This window comes from Triticum aestivum, chromosome 5B, assembly GCF_018294505.1.
Source record: "Triticum aestivum cultivar Chinese Spring chromosome 5B, IWGSC CS RefSeq v2.1, whole genome shotgun sequence".
In the NCBI taxonomy this organism is placed as follows: domain Eukaryota; kingdom Viridiplantae; phylum Streptophyta; class Magnoliopsida; order Poales; family Poaceae; genus Triticum; species Triticum aestivum.
Window position 1 is genome coordinate 48,674,606 of NC_057807.1, and position 8,138 is coordinate 48,682,743.

Consider the following 8,138-nt stretch of genomic DNA (forward strand, 5'->3'; position numbering starts at 1 on the left):
GTCTTTGTGGTGCCCCCTCCCCCGTATATAAAGGAGGGGGGGAGGAGGCCGGCAGGCAACAAGGGGCGCGCCAAGGGGGAGGACTCCTACTCCTAGTAGGAGTAGGTCTCCCACCTTTCCTAGTCCAAGAAGGAGAAGAGGGGGAAGGAGGAGGTGGAGAGAAGGAAGGAGAGGGGGGCCGCCGCCCCTTCCCCTTGTCCAATTCGGACTGGGGCAAGGGGGGTCGCGTGCCACCTCCTGGCTGCCCTCTCTCTTCTCCACTAAGGTCCATGAGGCCCAATAGCTTCCCGGGTGGGTGGGTGGGTGGGTGGGGGGGGGGGGGTTCGGTAACCCCCAATACTCCGGTTATATCCAAAACTTCTCCGGAACACTTATGGTGTCCGAATATAGTTGTCCAATATATCAATCTTTATGTCTCAACCATTTCGAGACTCCTCGTCATGTCCGTGACCATATCTGGGACTCCAAAGAATCTTCGGTACATCATATCACATAAACTCATAATACCAATCGTCATCGAACGTTAAGCGTGCAGACCCTATGGGTTCAAGAAATATGTAGACATGACCGAGACACGTCTTCGGTCAATAACCAATAGCGGAACCTGGATGCTCATATTGGTTCCTACATATCCTAGGAAGATCTTTATCGGTCAAACCGCATAACAACATACGTTGTTCCCTTTGTCATCGGTATGTTACTTGCCCGAGATTCAATCGTTGGTATCTCAATACCTAGTTCAATCTCATTACCGGCAAGTCTCTTTACTCGTTCCATAATGCTTCATCCCGCAACTAACTCATTAGTCACAATTCTTGCAAGGCTTATAGTGATGAGTATTACCGAGAGGGCCCAGAGATACCTCTCCGAAACATAGAGTGACAAATCCTAATCTCGATCTATGCCAACCCAACAAACACCTTCGGAGACACCTTTAGAGCACCTTTATAATCACCCATTTACGTTGTGACGTTTGGTAGCACACAAAGTGTTCCTCTGGTATTCGGGAGTTGCATAATCTCATAGTTTGAGGAACTTGTATAAGTCATGAAGAAAGTAGTAGCAATGAAACTAACACGATCATAATGATAAGCTAACGGATGGGTCATGTCCATCACATCATTCTCCTAATGATGTGATCTCGTTCATCAAATGACAACACATGTCTATGGTTAGGAAACATAACCATATTTGATTAACGAGCTAGTCAAGTAGAAGGCATACTAGGGACTATAGGTTTTGTCTATGTATTCACACATGTACTAAGTTTCTGGTTAATACAATTCTAGCATGAATAATAAACATTTATCATGAATTAAGGAAATAAATAATAACTTTATTATTGCCTCTAGGGCATATTTCCTTCAGTCTCCCACTTGCACTAGAGTCAATAATATAGATTACATAGTAATGATTCTAACACCCATGGAGCTTTGGTGCTGATCATGTTTTGCTCGTGGAAGAGGCTTAGTCAACAGGTCTGCAACATTCAGATCTATGTGTATCTTGCAAATCTCTATGTCCCCTTCCGACACTTGATGACAGATGGAATTGAAGCGTCTCTTGATGTGCTTAGTTCTCTGTGAAATCTGGATTCCTTTGCCAAGACAATTGCACCAGTATTATCACAAAATATTTTCATTGGACCCGATGCACTACGTATGACACCTAGATCGGATATGAACTCCTTCATTTACTGCTTCCGAAGCAGTAATGTACTCCGCTTCACACGTACATCCCTCCACAACGCTCTACTTGGAACTGCACCAACTGACAGCTCTTCCATTCAATAAAAATATGTATCCGGTTTGTGACTTAGAGTCATCTGGATCAGTGTCAAAGCTTGCATCAACGTAACCGTTTACGACGAGCTCTTTTTCACCTCCATAAACGAGAAACATATCCTTAGTCCTTTTTAGGTATTTCAGGATGTTATTGACCATTGTCCAGTGCTCCACTCCAGGATTACTTTGGTACCTCCCTGCTATGCTTATAGCAAGACATACATCAGGTCTGGTACACAGCATTGCATACATGATAGAACCTATGGCTGAAGCATAGGGAATGACTTTCATTTTCTCTCTATCTTCTGCAGTGGTCGGGCATTGAGTCTGACTCAACTTCACACCTTGTAACACAGGCAAGAACCCTTTCTTTGACTGATCCATTTTGAACTTCTTCAAAACTTTATCAAGGTATGTGCTTTGTGAAAGTCCAATTAAGCGTCTTGATCTATCTCTATATATCTTGATGCCCAATATGTAAGCAGCTTCTCCGAGGTCTTTCATAGAAAAACTCTTATTCAGGTATCCCTTTATGCTATCCAGAAATTCTATATCATTTCCAATCAACAATATGTCATCTACATATAGGATCAGAAATGCTACAGAGCTCCCACTCACTTTCTTGTAATACAGACTTCTCCAAAAGTCTGTATAAAACCATATGCTTTGATCACACTATCAAAGCATTTATTCCAACTCTGAGAGGCTTGCACCAGTCCATAAATGGACCGCTGGAGCTTGCACACTTTGTTAACACCCTTTGGATCGACAAAAACCTTCCGGTTGCATCATATACAACTCTTCTTCCAGAAATCCATTCAGAAATGCAATTTTTACATCCATTTGCCAAATTTCATAATCATAAAATGCAGCAATTGCTAACATGATTCGGACAGACTTAAGCATCGCTACGGGTGAGAAAGTCTCATCGTAGTCAACTCCTTGAACTTGTCGAAAACCTTTCGCAACAAGTCGAGCTTTGTAAACAGTAACATTACCATCTGCGTCGGTCTTCTTCTTAAAGATCCATTTATTTTCTATGGCATGCCGATCATCGAGCAAGTCCACCAAAGTCCACACTTTGTTCTCATACATGGATCCCATCTCAGATTCCATGGCTTCTAGCCATTTTGCGGAATCTGGGCTCATCAAATCGCTTCCTCATAGTTCATAGGTTCATCATGGTCTAGTAACATGACTTCTAGAACAGGATTACCATACCACTCTGGTGCGGATCTTACTCCGGAAGACCTACGAGGTTCGGTAGTAACTTGATCTGAAGCTTCATGATCATCATCATTAGCTTCCTCAATAATTGGTGTAGGAATCATGGGAACTGATTTCTGTGATGAACTACTTTCCAATAAGGGAGAAGGTACAACTACCTCATCAAGTTCTACTTTCCTCCCACTCACTTCTTTCAAGAGAAACTCCTTCTCTAGAAAGGATCCATTCTTAGCAACAAAGATTTTTCCTTCGGATCTGTGATAGAAGGTGTACCCAACAGTTTCCTTTGGGTATCCTATGAAGATCCACTTCTCCGATTTGGGTTCGAGCTCATTAGGTTGAAGATTTTCCACATAAGCATCGCAGCCCCAAACTTTAAGAAACGACAACTTTGGTTTCTTGCCAAACCATAGTTCATAAGGCGTCGTCTCAACGGATTTTGATGGTGCCCTATTTAAAGTGAATGCAGCCGTCTCTAAAGCATAACCCCAAAACGATAGCGGTAAATCAGTAAGAGACATCATAGATCGCACCATATCTAATAAAGTACGGTTATGACGTTCGGACACACCATTTCGCTGTGTTGTTCCAGGTGGCATTAATTGTGAAACTATCCCATGTTGTTTCAAATGAAGACCAAACTCATAACTCAAATATTCTCCTCCACGATCAGATCATAGAAACTTTATTTTCTTATTACGATGATTTTCCACTTCACTCTGAAATTATCTAAACTTTTCAAATGTTTCAGACTTATGCTTCATTAAGTAGATATAACCATATCTGCTCAAATCATCTGTGAAGGTAAGAAAATAACGATACCCAACACGAGCATCAATACTCATTGGACTGCATACATTGGTATGTATTATTTCCAACAAGTCAGTACTCGTTCCATTGTTCTGGAGAACGGAGTTTTAGTCATCTTGCCCATAAGGCACGGTTTGTAAGCACCAAGTGATTCATAATCAAGTGATTCCAAAAGTCCATCAGCATGGAGTTTCTTCATGCGCTTTACACCGATATGACCCAAACGGCAGCGCTACAAATAAGTTGCACTATCATTATTAAACTTCAATATTTTGGCATCAACACTATGAATATGTGTATCACTACTATCGAGATTCAACAAAAATAGACCACTCAGCAGGGGTGCATGACCATAAAAGATATTACTCATATAAATAGAACAACCATTATTCTCTGATTTAAATGAATAATCGTATCGCCTTAAACAAGATCCAGATATAATGTTCATGCTCAACGCTGGCACCAAATAACAATTATTCAGGTCTAAAACTAATCTCAATGGTAGATGTAGAGGTTGCGTGCCGACCGCGATCACGTCGACTTTGGAACCATTTCCCATGCGCGTCGTCACCTCGTCCTTAGCCAATCTTCGCTTAATCCGTAGCCCCTGTTTCGAGTTACAAATATGAGCAACAGAACCAGTATCAAATACCCAGGCGCTATTGCGAGCATTAGTTAAGTACACATCAATAACATGTATATAAAATATACATTTCACTTTGCTGTCCTTCTTATCCGCCAAATACTTGGGGCAGTTCCGCTTCCAGTGACCAGTCCCTTTGCAGTAGAAGCACTCAGTATCAGGCTTAGGTCCAGACTCAGGTTTCTTCTCTTGAGCAACAACCTTTTTGCCATTCTTTTTGAAGTTCCCATTCTTCCCTTTGCCCTTTTCTTGAAACTAGTGGTCTTATTGACCATCAACACTTGATGCTCCTTTTTGATTTCTACCTCCGCGGCCTTTAGCATCACGAAGAGCTCGGGAATAGTCTTGTTCATCCCTTGCATATTATAGTTCATCATGAAGCCTTTATAGCTTGGTGGCAGTGATTGAAGAACTCTGTCAATGACATAATCAACTGGAAGATCAACTCCCAACCGAGTCAAGTGATTATGATACCCAGACATTTTGAGTATGTATTCACTGACAGAACTATTCTCCTCCATTTTGAAGTTGTAGAACTTGTTGGAGACTTCATATCTCTCAACTCAGGAATTTGCTTGAAATATTAACTTCAACCCTTGAAACATCTCATATGCTCCATGACATTCAAAACGTCTTTGAAGTCCCGATTCTAAGCCGTAAAGCATGACACACTGAACTATCAAGTAGTCATCAGCTTTGCTCTGCCAGACGTTCTTAACGTCATTAGTAGCATCTGCAGCAGGCCTGGCACCTAGCGGTGCTTCCAGGACGTAATTCTTTTTTGCAGCAATGAGGATAATCCTCAAGTTACGGATCCAGTCCGTGTAGTTGCTGCCATCATATTTCAACTTAGCTTTATCTAGGAACACATTAAAATTCAAAGGAACGGTAGCACGAGCCGTTGATCTACAACAACACAGACATGCAAAATACTATCAGGTACTAAGTTCATGATAATTAAAGTTCAATTAATCATATTACTTAAGAACTCCCACTTATATAGACATCCCTCGAATCATCTAAGTGATCACGTGATCCAAATCAACTAAACCATGTCCGATCATCATGTGAGATGGAGTAGTTTTCAATGGTGAACATCACTATGTTGATCATATATACTATATGATTCACGCTCGACCTTCCAGTCTCAGTGTTCCGAGGCCATATCTGCATATGATAGGCTCGTCAAGTTTAACCCGAGTATTCTGCATGTGCAAAACTGGCTTGCACCCATTGTATGTGAACGTAGAGCTTATCACACCCGATCATCACGTGGTGTCTCGGCACGACAGACTGTAACAACGGTGCACACTCAGGGAGAACACTTGTACCTTGAAATTTAGTAAGGGATCATCTTATAATGCTACCGACGTTTTAAGCAAAATAAGATGCATAAAGGATAAATATCACATGCAATCAAAATATGTGACATGGTATGGCCATCATCATCTTGTGCTCATGATCTCCATCACCGAAGCATCGTCATGATCTCCAACGTCACCGGCGCGACACCTTGATCTCCATCATAGCATCGTTGTCGTCTCGCCAACTATTGTTACTATGACTATCGCTACCGCTTGGTGATAAAGTAAAACAATTACATGGCGATTGCATTGCATACAGTAAAGCGACAACCATATGGCTCCTGCCAGTTGCTGATAACTTTGTTACAAAATATGATCATCTCATACAACAATTTATATCACATCGTGCCTTGACCATATCACATCACAGCAAGCTCTGCAAAAACAAGTTGACATCCTCTACTTTGTTGTTGCAAGTTTTACGTGGGTGGTACGGGCTTCTGGCAAGAACCGTTCTTACCTACGCATCAAAACCACAATGATTTTTTGTCAAGTGTGATGTTTTAACCTTCAACAAGGACCGGGCATAGCCACACTCGATTCAACTAAAGTTGGATAAACAGACACTCACCAGCCTCCCATGTGCAAAGCACGTCGGTAGAACCAGTCTCGCATAAACGTACGCGTAATGTCGGTCTGAGCCGCTTCATCCAACAATACCACCAAATTAAACTATGACATGCTGGTAAGCAGTATGACTATTATCTCCCACAACTCTTTGTGTTCTACTCGTGCATATAACATCTACGCATAGACCTGGCTCGGATGCCACTGTTGGGGAACGCAGTAATTTCAAAAAAATTCCTACGATCACGCAAGATCTATCTCTAGATGATGCATAGCAACGAGAAGGGAGAGTGTTTTCTATGTACCCTCGTAGACCAAAAGCGGAAGCGTTATAACAACGTGGTTGATGTGGTCGTATGTCTTCACGATCCGACCGATCCTAGCACCGAAGGTACGACACCTCCGCGATCTGCACATGTTCAGCTCGGTGACGTCCCACGAACTCTAGATCCAACTGAAGTCGAGGGAGAGTTTCGTCAACACGACGGCGTGGTGACGGTGATGATGAAGTTACCGGCGCAGGGCTTCGCCTAAGCACTACGACGATATGACCGAGGTGTGTAACTGTGGAGGGGGCACCGCACACGGCTATACAATCAACTTGTGTGTCTTTGGGGTGCCCCGTCCCCCGTATATAAAGGAGGGGACGAGGAGGCCGGCGTCCAACAAGGGGCGCGCCAAGGGGGAGGACTCCTACTCCTAGTAGGAGTAGGTCTCCCACCTTTTCGAGTCCAAGAAGGAGAAGAGGATGAAGGAGGAGGTGGAGAGAAGGAAGGAGAGGGGGGGGGGGGCGCTGCCCCTTCCCCTTGTCCAATTCGGACTGGGGCAAGGGGGCCGCGCGCCACCTCCTCACTGCCCTCTCTCTTCTCCACTAAGGCCCATGAGGCTCAATAGCTTCCCGGGGGGGGGGGGGGGGGTCCGATAACCCCCGGTACTCCGGTTATATCCGAAACTTCTCCGGAACACTTCCGGTGTCCGAATATAGTCGTCCAATATATCAATCTTTATGTCTCGACCATTTCGAGACTCCTCGTCATGTTCGTGATCATATCCGGGACTCCAAACAATCTTCGGTACATCATATCACATAAATTCATAATACCAATGATCATCGAACGTTAAGTGTGCGGACCCTACGGGTTCAAGAACTATGTAGACATGACCGAGACACATCTCCGGTCAATAACCAATAGCGGAACCTGGATGCTCATATTGGTTCCTACATATTCTACAAAGATCATTATCGGTCAAACTGCATAACAACATACATTGTTCCCTTTGTCATCGATATGTTACTTGCCCGAGATTTGATCATTGGTATCTCAATACCTAGTTCAATCACATTACCGGCAAGTATCCTTACTCGTTTCGTAATACTTCATCCTGCAACTAACTCATTAGTCACAATTCTTGCAAGGCTTATAGTGATGAGTATTACCGAGAGGGCCAAGAGATACCTCTCTGAAACACGGAGTGACAAATCCTAATCTCGTACTATGCCAACCCAACAAACACCTTTGGAGACACCTGTAGAGCACCTTTATAATCACCCATTTACGTTGTGACGTTTGGTAGCACACAAAGTGTTCCTCCGGTATTTGCGAGTTGCATAATATCATAGTCCGAGGAACTTGTATAAGTCATGAAGAAAGCAGTAGCAATGAAACTAACACGATCATAATGCTAAGCTAACGGATGGGTCATGTCCATCACATCATTCTCCTAATGAAGTGATCCCGTTCA